Consider the following 13,011-nt stretch of genomic DNA (forward strand, 5'->3'; position numbering starts at 1 on the left):
ACCAAGTGCTGAAATCTAAAGTGAGAAAAGTAAGGGGGTCAACAACTGAGCCATTAACGTCAGAGAATTTTGATGTAACATTATTAAAGCAGTCACAATGTGTTCTTCCAGATAAGTAGGACTTACGGCAAGAGAGGGCTAAGCCAGAGAAACCAAAATTAAAATTTATTCTGTCTAATAGTATATAGTGATCAATGGTGTCAAAGGCTGCACTGACGTCCAGTAATAGAAGTACAGAAGTGGAATCAGAGTCCATAGCTAGTAGATTGTTCCCCACTCTGGTCAGAACAGTTTCAATTGAGTGACAGGCCCTAAAATCTGATTGAAAAGGTTCATATAGATGGTTTTCTTCTATATGGGTTGAAAGTTGTTGATACACAACACTCTCTAATACTTTAGAAAAGAATGGAAGATTAGACACTGGTCAATAGTTATTGAGAGACCCTGGATCGAGGTGCATTTTTTAAAGTAGAGGTTGAACTACGGCTGCCTTAAAACTGCTGGGAACAGTGCCAGTAATAAGTGATAGATTAACAATGTTCAGCATTGTAGGTCCCAGAAAAGGCCAGAGGTCTTTAAAAAGTTTGCTATTAAAGGGTCAAGTAGGCAAGAAGTTGGTTTAGAAGCTGACACGAACTTAGTCAAAGTATCAAGAGAGATAGTGTCAAAAGCTGTAATAACTGGGACGATCAGTGACTCATTGTATCGATATTAATTTGTTAAGACGGGATCGGCAGGAGTATCTGGAGTTACTATTAGTTAAGAACTAATTTTGTTTATGATCTCATCAACTTTATTGAGGAAAAAGTCTAGAAACTCATGGGCTGTAAATGGTGGGCAACTAATAGACGGCTACTGTTTAGCAAATGTAGATAGTGTCAAAGAGAAATCTGGGGTTATGTTTGTTATTATTGATTAAGCGAGAGAGAGACACTGTTTTCGCAGCAGATAAAGCACACTTGTATTTCAATAAACAGTCATGCTAAGATAGGTAAAAAAAACATCCAATTTCAATGTTTGCCATTTCTGTTCCAGTCTCCTGCAGGTCCACTTAAGAACACATGTCTCGTCATTAAATCAGGGTGTTGGATTCTTTAGTTGCCTAGCTCTGGTAGTGAGAGTTGCAACTGAATCGAGGAGACTAGAGAGGACCACATTTAAGTCACTAGTGAAATTTTCAACAGAGTCAGTCTCCACAGTGAAAGGAGCCAAGACTTCAGGCAGCTGCTGGCCAAATGTAGCTACAGTGAGTTGACCAATGTGGCAAGTGGCAATTACCTCTGTGCCAATATTAATAGGACAAGCCAATAATGCTTCAAATTTGATGAGAAAATGATCTGATATAGCAGATGTGGTTGGGAAGACATTCAGATCAGAAACAGCTATCCCTTTAGATAAAACCAAATCAAGGATGTTACCTCTGCAATGAGTCGACTCTTGAAAACAAACTCAGCAAACCCAAAAAGTATCAACAAGTGCTAGAAAGGCTTTACATAAAGGATCAGCTGCCTTATTCAGATGAATATTGAAATCACCAAGAAAAATCCTCCAAATTCTTCAAGAAATAGTGAGTAAGAGCCAGGAGGTCGATAGAGCCCAAGGCTCATTGATGCACATTAGGAGCAAAGGCTAACCCGACTGGTCCAATTGCTGAAAAAGTTAATGCTGGCTACTATGATAGACAGGTGTCAACACATAGTAGATCACAGCTTGCTGCATATGGGGCTGTGTAGCCACTGACCGGTCAGAGTGCCCATACTGACCCTTATCCACCACTGAAAGGGGATATAATGGGCACGTGAGCATCAGAACTGAACCATGGAGCAATGGAAGAAGGTAGCCTGATCTGAGGAATCATGTTTTCTTTTACATCATGTGGATGGCTGGGTGCATGTTTACCTTGGGAAGAGACAGCACCAGGATGCACTATGGGAAAAAGACAAGCCAGCGGGGACAATGTGATGCTCCAGGCAATGTTCTGCTAGGAACTCTTGGGTCCTGGCATTCATGTGGATGTTACTTTGACACATACCACCTACCTAAACATCATTGCAGACCAGGTACACCCCTTCATGGAAACAGTATTCCCTGATGGCAGTGGGCTCTTTCAGCAGGATAATGTGCCTTGCCATGCTGAAAAAATTGTTCAGGAATGGTTTGGGGAAAATGACAAAGAGTTCAAGGTGTTCCCTTGACCTTCAAATTCCCCAGATCTCAATCCGATCAAGCATATGTGGGATGTGCTGGAAAAACAAGTCCAATCCATCGAGGCTCCACCTTGCAACTTACAGGACTTAAAGGATCTGCTGCTAACGTCTTGATGCCAAATACCACAGGACACCTTCAGAGGTCTTGTGGAGTCCATGCCCCCAACAAGTCAGAGTTGTTTTGGTGGCATGAGGGGGACCTACACAATATTAGGCTGCTGGTTATAATGTTGTAGCTGATCGGTGTACACCCAAGAGTTCCTGGTTCTACAGAGAGGGCACAAACATGGTACATGGTAGTAGTACCATGTCACCTGTGAGAAATCCTGGTCAATCTTTCTCTAACTGATGGGTGATTGATTCAGAAACACAGCCTAACCTGACACAGGAGGCTTTCCATTACAAGTAAGAAACATTTAACTGTGATGTGTGTGATGGGTGTCAGTGGTGTTGTATGTGTAAACACAAGTTGTCAGTGTGACTCCATTCCCTATGGCAAGCTAGATTTCACACACAGCTTTTATTCTCTTGATATTTAGCTATACGTTTAAAGTATTCACCCATGGTTTTATTCAGAGTACCCAACAGTGAGTGCAACAGTTGTAGAGAGAGCTGTGGAAGAGGAGTTGGAGGCAAAAAGCCATAATGCCCTGACAACATATGGTGGATATTTCTGTGTTCCTAAAATATTCATGCATGATAGGGAGGTCCTGAATAGAGAAATGACAATCAGAAAAATGGAAAGAGAGAGGCTGGTAGAAATAAAAACACAATTCTATGTCTTAGAGAGTATTTAGTTGTACAGAAGTGCAAATTAAAGCAACAGGTGCTTCAGCAAGAATGAGTAATTTTACAAGATAAAAAGATAATCATACTGAAGTTATGGAGGAGAGTTGAGAAGATGATCCTTGGAGAAATGACTTCTCAGTCCACACCAGATAAGTTATTCTTGACTGGGATCGGAAAGAAGACAAATCCAAGGTGACCCAGCCTGCAGCCGTCATAATGTTGAATCAATAATGGTGGCAGTATTTACAGCTTCTGACACCATCTTCTGTAAACCGTCTTTCAGATAGTTGATGACTCTGTTGAAAATGTCACTAGTGACTTAAATGTGGCCCTCTCTAGTCTCCTCGATTCAGTTGCACCTCTCACTACCAGAGCTAGGCAATTAAAGAGGCCTACACCCTGATTTAACGATGAGACGTGTGCTCTTAAGAGGGCCTGCAGGAGACTGGAACAGAAATGGCAAAAATCAAAACTGGAGTCTTTTTTTACCTATCTTAACATGACTGTTAATTGAAATACAAGCGTGCTTTATCTGCTGTGAAAGCAGCATCTCTCTCTCTCTCTCTCTCTCTCTCTCTCTCTCTCTCTCTCTCTCTCTCTCTCTGTCTCTCTCTCTCTCTCTCTCTCTCTCTCTCTCTCTCTGTCTGTCTGTCTCTCTCTCTCTCTCTCTCTCTCTCTCTCTCTCTCTCTCTCTCTCTCTCTCGCTTGATCAATAATAATAAACATAACCCCAGATTTCTTTTTGACACTGTATCTAAATTTGCTAAAGAGCAGCCATCTTTTAGCTGCTCACCATTCACGGCCCATGAGTTTCTAGACTTTTTCTGCAATAAGGTTGATGAGATCATAAACAAAGTTAGTTCTTCAACTCCAGCTACTCCTGCAGATCCTGTCTTACCAAGTTCATATCTATGCAATGAGTCGCTGATAGTCCCTATTATTACAGCTTTTGAGACTATCTGTCTTGATACTTTTACTAAGCTTGTGTCAGCTTCTAAACCAACTACTTGCCTAGACCCTTTACCGGCAAAACTTTTTAAAAACCTCTGGCCTTTCCTGGGACCTACAATGCTGAACATTGTTAATGTATCCCTTACTACTGGCACTGCTCCCAGCAGTTTTAAGACAGCCGTGGTTAAACCTCTAGATAAAAAGTCGTATGTTGTGGTTCAGCCCCCTGCTCGGCCTTCTGGCTCTACCGTGAGGTCACGAAGCACACCTCCATCATCTGTCTCTGAAACACCAGGGACGTCTGCGCGCGCTCATGGAGCGTCGCGTAAACACAATCATCAACAACGCACCTGTCTACAATCTACAACCACTACACCTGCGAGGGATCAGCTCATCACCAATCTACACGACCCCATCCCATTGTGCCGTCGCCAGAACGTGCCTAAGCGACAGTCGGTAACGTTGTCTAGCCTACCTAGTTTACTCGTGTCTTCTAGTCAAATTGTCAACCCCAAATTTTCCTTCGTGTATTCTGGTGCCCTGTTTAATCCTGTTTTACCTGTCTCTTCAAGAACCCCTCGAGCTCTGCCCTCTCCCATCGAACCTAACCTCTTTTGGATTTGGACCTCTAAAGGTCTCACTCTCTCTCACGGATTATGGACCCTAGAAAACCACGCTCGGACTTCTCTTGGATCACGGACACCTTGGCCTGCATGCACATTTCATACATTGGACACGCCATTTACTTACCGCGCAACACGTAGAGTACATACTTAACATAGCCTAGACACACAACCCGGTGGTCATCACACAGTTTAGACACACATCCCACAAACAAGACGAACAACGCACCAAACACAATACACTTTATTCCTGTGTTTTTCCTTGTTTAATTTTGTTAATGAATCCGCCCTACCGGCGGTTAAAGATTCCGCTGCCTCTGAACTGCCGCTTTTGGTTCTGCTCCGGCCGTTGCCATAACAGTACGTTCTGGCCAAGATGGAACCTGGCAGTTCAGACGGTTCAACGAGACCCAAGGTCCCCGCTATCATCACGACAGTCCAGCAACATGAAACTGTCCTGACCGGCCTAACAGCTCAGCTCATGACAGCCTTTGCTCAAGGTTACAGCGAGGTTCGACTAGTTGGACAGAGCTGTAGCCTCCCTCAACATCAACGCCTCGGCTCAAGCTCCCGCACCTGCCCTCCAGTCCCCGCCACGTTCCTGATCACGACACTCAGTCAGGTGACGTACGCCATGTAGCCCCCAGTTCTCCGGCAGCTCCAGATAGCAGGGAACTCAATCTAGCTAGTCGTAAATCGTTCGAGGGAGATTTCGACTTATGTCGTGGGTTTATTGTTAAGTGTGAATTAACATTTACTCACCAGCCTAGTCGATTCAGATCAGGGGGAGCCAAGGTAGCATTTATTATGTCACTTTTGTCTGGTAGGGCTCTTAAGTGGGCTACCGCTGTGGTAGACCAGAATAGAGTGCTAGCCACTGACTATGTAGCTTTCCGTAGGGAGTTTAAGTATGTCTTTGATCACCCTGTAGATGGCCAGGATGCCATCACATGCCTCCATAGTATCCAACAGGGTTCTCGTTCAGTTGCTGACTACACTGTTGAATTCCGAATTTTCGCCGCTGAGCATAGTCAGCGTTCCTCCATCCCTCCTCACAAGTCAGCCCCTGTGTTAGGTAGGTCTAGTAGCAGCCCTTATTCCCCTGTTTCCTGTGAACGCTCTCCTTATGCATCCCGTAGTCTCCCCGTGCTGCCTCCTGTCCCCTCTGTGTCCAGGGCTGAGGAGGAGCTCATGCAGGTGGGCCAGTCGCGTCTCTCCCTCGAGGAGCCTGACCAGTGGTTCCGGGAACGCCTCTGCTTGTACTGTGGACAGTCTGGGCACTACATCCGGGGTTGTCCTACACCCAAAAAACGGGGCTAGTAACTAGCTAGGGGAGTCCTAGTAAGCCTGACGACACTCCCCCAGAACAGGCCAGGCCCTTCTCCGCTCTCCTCTCGTGGCACCAACAAACTCTCACAGTCAGCGCTCTCCTGGACTCTGGGGTGGACGAGTGTTTCATCGACGCCACTCTGGTCTGGCAGGCTGGTATCCCTCTCATTCCCCTAGACACACCCCTTAACGCTCAGGCCTTGGATGGTCACTCCCTCGGGGCTATAACTCACAGTGCTGACTCTTTCCATCACTCTCTCCGGCAATCATGTCGAGACTACCCGGCTCCTTGTGTTACATGCTCCCACAGGCCCTCTCATGTTATGTAGACCCTGGCTCGAGAGACATAACCCCCGGGTCTGCTGGGCTACTGGTAGGATCCTGGGTCAGAGTGTTGCATGCACACCAACTGCCTCAGGTCAGCTCCCTCCCTGTCCAGTGGTCCCAAGCCCGAGCCTTCCCCCCCTGACCTCACTCGAGTCCCCTCAATCTACCGCGACCTGGCCAGTGTGTTCAGTAAGGAACGCGCCCTCTCCCTTCCTCCACATCGGCCTTATGACTGCACCATTGAACGCCTCCCTGGAGCCACTCTTCCCTCCGGGCGGTTATAAAACCACTCCCTCCCTGAGAAGCAGGCTATGCAGGACTACATCACGGGGTCCATGGCTTCAGGTATCATCCGCCCTTCGTTATCCCCAGTGGCAGTGGGGTTCTTCTTCATCAAGAAGAAGGGTGGAGATCCCTGACCCTGCATAGATTACCGGCAGTTAAATTACATCACTGTCAAGAATAAATACCCGTTACCCCTCATGAGATCCACCTTTGAGCCCTTCACCTACGCTACCAGCTTCACCAAACTGGACCTCTGCAGTGCCTAACATCTCATGCACATCAGAGAGAGTGACGAGTGGAAAACGGCATTCAACACCCATCTCGACCACTTTGAGTATTTGAGTATTCAACACCAAGGCTGACGCGCTCTCCCGTCTGTTCCCGGGGGAAGCCCAGGGCACTCCTGATACCATCCTGCCTCCAGCCCGGGTGGTGGGTGTCATCACCTGGGCTATTGACTCCGTGGTAAGAATGGCCCAGTGCGCTCAGCCCGACCCAAGTAGCGCATCCCCGCACTGCCTCTTTGTGCCCACCTCCATGCATTCCCAGGTGCTTGAGTGGGGCTATCCAGTCACTTTGCCTGTCACCCCGGCGCTCATAGGACATTGTCCTTCATCCACCGACCTTTTTGGTGGCTCTCTACGGAGGCAGACATGAAGGAGTTTGTCACCGCCTGTACCACCTGCGCCCACAGTAAGACCACTGATTGGCCCCCGGCGGGTCTCCTCTGCCCCCTCATGGTTCCAAGTTGTCCTTGGTCCCACATCGCCCTGGACTTTGTGACTGGTCTCCCCGTGTCCCAAGGTAGCGCCATAATTTTGACCATCACTCCCGATCCTGGCGCACTTCTACCCAGCCAGCCCTACCCTCGTCACATGTGATGCCTCCCCCATCGCCATCGGTGCTGTGATGTCTGAGCTGGATGGGGAAATGGAAAGGCTGATTGCTTTTGCCTCCCAAGCAATCAGCCCCACAGAACAGAGGTACTAAATAGGGGAGTGAGAGGCTCTAGCATGCCTCTGGGCCTGTGAACACTGGCACATGTACCTTTATGGATGCGAATTCACCTTGAGGACAGACCATCGAGTGCTCACCACTCTCCTGGCCACATCAGGCACTGGCCACAAACCACTCCACCTTCACCATTGGGCTGACTGCTTACAGCAGTACAACTATCACCTGCAGTTTACGCCAGGCCGGGACAACATGGTGGCTGACCTGCTGTCACATTCGATCCCCAACCTACCCGCACCCCTGGTTGTGGCCTCTGAGCATGACCAGGCAGAGCATGACCTTGTCCAGCTTCTCTACACACCCCTTCAGGAGACGGTGTCACTGAGGGAGCTCCAGGATGCCTCAGCAGCTGACCTTGTCCTCTCCTCAGTTTCAGCATACATCAGGCAGGGCTGGCCCACGAAGGTGTAGGACGAGCTGTCTCCCTACTTCAGGATTCGGGAGGAGCTGGCATGCTGGCATGACACTTGTGTTGCCAGAGGGCTCTGTGCTGTGGTCCTAAGTGCCCTTTGTGCACATGTCCTTCCTATGGCACACAAGGGTCACTTGGGCATAGTCAGGCTCAAACAACGATGCCAGCACCTCGTATGATGGCCAGGGATCGACAGAGACATCAAGACCCTGGTCAAGGACTGCACTGCCTGTCTCCTCAGTGGCAAGACCAGGACTCCAGCCCTGCCCCCACCATGCAGCCCCTGAACTGGCCATGCCAACCCTGAGAGCATCTACAACTCGACATCTGCGGTGAGCTGCATGGGGTACCACACCACCAGCGGTTTCGTGTTGTGACCCATTACCTCCACTCTAAGTGGCTGGAGGTGACACCTGTGGGCTCAGTTACAGCCAAGGTGTTAATTGATATTTTAGAGTCCCTGTTCTCACGATGGGGTTTGCCCAAGAAAATCATGACTGATAATGGGCCCCAGATGGTCTCACACGAACTGTCCTCCTACCTGGAAGAGAAAGGAATCTGCCATATTTGCACAGTTTTCTATAACCCAGCTGCCAATGGGGTTGGGGGGGAGGAACAGCTGAACCAGTCCTTAAAGAACAGAATCAGGGCACACCTCGCCCAAGGGTGCACATTCAATACCAGCCTCCTCCAGACACTGCTACACTATCGCGCCACCACTGGAGTCTCCCCAGCCTCCCTCATGCTGGGACGGGAGCTTCAGCTACCTCTGGATAAACTCCGTCCTGCCCTGGCCCACGCTCCAACTCACCCAGTTCAAGCCACAGTCAGCACACGTCAGAGCCAGATGAAGAACCGGTTCAACCAGACATGATGAGCCAGGCCTCCTGCCATTGCCGCTTACAACTGGGCGCGGATCCGACGCCTTCATCGCGACAATAAGCTACAGTCATTCTGGTCAGATCCTGTCCAGGTCAGCCAACAGCTTGGCCCAGCCACATTCAGGCTCATTGATGGCACTTGCTGGCATGCTAGCCGCCTGCACAAGGTACAGGGCCCTTTTGGGCCAGGATTAGGTGCAACACCTACAGTAGCCCTACCAGCCTCACAGCTTGACACCTCAGCATCCCCAGTCCCTCTGTACGCAGTTGGGAAACACTGCTCTAAGAAATGGGTTAGTCTTCATATCAAGGGCAACTTTATCCTATTCAACACTCTAAAAGTTTAGAGACTGACAAGAAAACTAGAAAACCAAGAAGGCTGTATCTCTCTCTTTACACCTGTCAACTTAAACCTAGAATTACCCCTTGGTCTGGTAGACCAAGCTTTATCTCTGTGGTCTGACAAGGGCATAAAGACTGCAGGCAACTTGATGATGGATGGCACTATGACGTCTTTTGATCAGCTCAAAGAGAAGTACGATCTTCCTCAGAATAACTTTTTTTAGATATTTGCAAATATGCAGTTTTATCATCACAGACATCAAGTTACAGTCTAATGGTTTCTCTCTTTCAGCTGTGGAGAAGGCTCTTCAAAATTCTGACACCCAAAAACTTGTTACCAGGTTTTATAAGGCCCTGTCAATCCCAAACGATGATTGAACAGCTTGTGTCAGGTCTCTCTGGGAAGTAGACTTTGGAAAGTCTGTATCAGATGATGAGTGGGACAGTGTTTGGTCAAGCTCTTCAGGTTGCTTATTTACCAACAAAGCCAGGGAGTCACAATTTAGGCTCATACATAGGCTTCAAATCACTCTGGTGAAACGTAAGTTTAACCCTTTACTTTCAAAATACTGTAATAAATGTAAAATCAGTGAAGGTTCATATTTCCACTGTATTTTTGAGTGCCCTTTTATTAATGACTTCTGGGTCAAAGTATGTAAAGAAATTGATAATATATTCAAGAAAAAACTTTCCCTTGAACCTATTCTTTGCATTCTGGGAATACATTCAACTGCTCTAAATCTTAGCCCTTCTTCACTGAAGCTGCTTAAGGGGCTTCTTTTTGGTGCAAGGAGATGTGTGCTTCGGTGGATTTCAGACTCTGTCCCTACAGTTTCACATTGGATTCGGTGTGTTACAGAACTTATCCCTTTAGAAGCTATAAGCTTCTGGCTCAAGGACAAGCCATTCAAGTTTTTTCACGTCTGTGATCCCTTCCTGGACTATATTGGAGATGATGGGGTCCAGGCCCTTTGAAGTGGTCTCTATGGTCTAGCATGGACTGTTTCTGCTGACTTAGAAAATCCCAAATGGGCTTGCCCCAACATAACTGTCTGATCTCCTTAAACCATACATTCCATCTCTAGCTCTCTGCTCTCAAAATACAGGGCTCCTGTGTATTTGTAAGCTGGTGGCAGGGCCTTTTCCTATTAGGCCCCTTTTTTTGTGGAATAACTGCCAGCTGCCATCAGATAATCACGAGTCTGCCGAGTCCTTTAAATCCAAACTTAAAACTCATCTTTTTTGCCTTAGTCTACAATTAGTTGCCTTTAAGCTGGGTGCTTCACAACTTGTAATGCGTGACAGGTCAGTTTCTGTCTCAATTAATTTACCAACCACTGTTCTGCCAACGAGTTTATAGCATATAGATTGACTATTGCAAACGGTTCTCTTCTCTCACGTCTTTTCTCTCTCTCTGAATGATGTCTTCTCCTTTCTCTTCTTGTGTGTGAATGGTGTGATGTTAGTCTCCCTTGTGTGCACGTGCAGTCAGTCTTCCTCCCAGGTCTCCATGGTGATGATGGTCACCACCTGGACACTGCTTGGCATCCCCTTCATCATAATTAATTTTTATCTATCTTATAAATCCATATTTTTTTTAATCCTGTTTCAATGTTATATCCTTCTCTCGCTCAGATGTGTGACTAATTCTTTATTGATTTTTTTTTGTGGTCTACATGGTGATGCTGGTTGCGTGGCTCGGGTCCTGGGCTGTTCCAGTGGCATCTGGACACTGCTTCGCATCCTCCTCATCATATTCTTCACATATTTCATAATTCTGTCACCCTCGTTCAATGTTGTATTCTGTAAACTGTGTAATCACAAGATCCATTGCCTGTCTGTCCATCTTGGGAGAGAGATCCCTCCTCTGCTGCTCTCCCTGAGGTTTCTTCCTATTTTTTCCCCCTGGTAAAGGGTTTTTTTTTTTGTTGTTTTTTTCGGGAGTTGTTCATTATCTGATGCGAGGGTGTAAGGACAGGATGTTGTGTCTCTGTAAAGCCCCCTGGGGCAAATTTATAATTTGGGCTATTGGGCTATACAAATAAAATTGACTTGACTTGATGACAACTGTAGGTCTTTGAATCAAATGATTTCAGCTGATATTTTATGTGCTTATACACATAATTTGCAATAATTTCCCCATACCCTTGTTTACACATGGTTTTGCACTCTTTGGCCAATCCTTAGTTGGCAACTGATAGTCCTTCAGACAGACAGAGACAGATAGACAGACAGACAGAGACATGTTTGTGATAGCAATAGGAGTGCTGTTAATGATTCTAAACGTAAGTTTCTCGATTCCTTAAAATCAACATATAATTGATTAACATGTCACTTACATTGCCAAACTACTCTAAAGAGCAGGCAATATGAATGAATGAATGATTTTTTTCAAACATGTAAATAAGCAGGATATTACATACAGATAAGCCATTGCCAATAATCTGAATTGATCAACAAATCCACCTATCAAACTCAAGTGAACCAGATTATTTGTTACATGTTGGAAAAAGAGTAGGAGGAAGTACACACTTATTTTTTCCAACCCCTTCTCACCAACTCTTAAGTTAATTCAGCTATTATACATTACAAACTCAATTCCCACTGTACTGTATAGTTCAAATACAATGCAAGTTGTGCTGCACGACACCAACTCAACTGGTGTGAATGATAAGAGAAGCACGAAATAAAAACATCAAAAACACATGAATGAAAAAGAAAAACACATCCTAATGTCATGTACCAAGAATAAACAGATCTCAGTGCTACATATAACCCAAATATCCACTCAGTGTCATAGAAAGAAAAACAATAGGAAATGTTTAGAGATAAAACTTTAAGGTTTTAAAGGTTAACCCAACTCTTCATCATTCCCTTATCCCTTGATAATCAGTCCTTTGTACTTCTTCTTGAACTGCGTAATGACTGTACTTTCAGTTCCATGCTCAGACTGTTCCACAATTTTACCCCACAGATTGAAATGCCCATGCTCTTCAAAGTTGTACAAACATAATTTCTTGAAGTTTAATTTCCCTCTCAAATTATATTCCCCTTCTCTATCTGCGAGTATTTTTTGTATATTACTCAGTATTAGCTTATTTTTTGCTTTGAACATTATTTGTGCTGTGTTAAATTCTACTAAGTCCCCGAACTTCAAGGTACTGGACTTTAAAAATAGCTTGTTGGTGTGTTCACAATATCCTACATTATTAACTATCCTTATGGCTCTTTTTTGTAGTATACATAATGGTTTTGTAGGTGTTACCCTATACCGCCACACAGTAGATCAGATATGGTAAAATAAATTAACAATACAGAGTGTGCAATGATTTATGATCCAGAATGTGTCTTGCTTTTCCCTTGACTGCAATATTGCAATATTGTTACGGCATAATTTGATTAGATACTGTCATGTCACTAAGAGGAGCTATATCATTAGGGATTGATTATGGTCAATTGGACCAAGATTTGTATTGCTTACCAATTTGGAGAGGGAGGAGGGTCTGTGTTTGATAGATAATGCCTGGAGAAATTGCCATTAGTGGAATGCAGCAAAATCCCTTATCATAAATTCACATTACAGGGGTCAGTTCAGTAGACTTGGGTTGATTCTTGTTTCAGAAAAGATGAAATTTACATTGAAAGTTTAAAAAAAATGTTTAATTACTGCTTGAAAGTAGTGGCCACTGGCACTTTTATCTCTTGTTGGAGGTGCTGCTGACCCCCTGCCCTCACCACATTAAAAAGTTCAAAACAATCATGCCAATATTAACTTCCAGCATCAAATGAATTAGATATATTCATTCATATATTTGCATGTGCAAAAGGTACATTCCCAATTACAGAGCAGG

Source organism: Lampris incognitus, chromosome 11 (assembly GCF_029633865.1).
Source record: "Lampris incognitus isolate fLamInc1 chromosome 11, fLamInc1.hap2, whole genome shotgun sequence".
In the NCBI taxonomy this organism is placed as follows: Eukaryota; Metazoa; Chordata; class Actinopteri; order Lampriformes; family Lampridae; genus Lampris; species Lampris incognitus.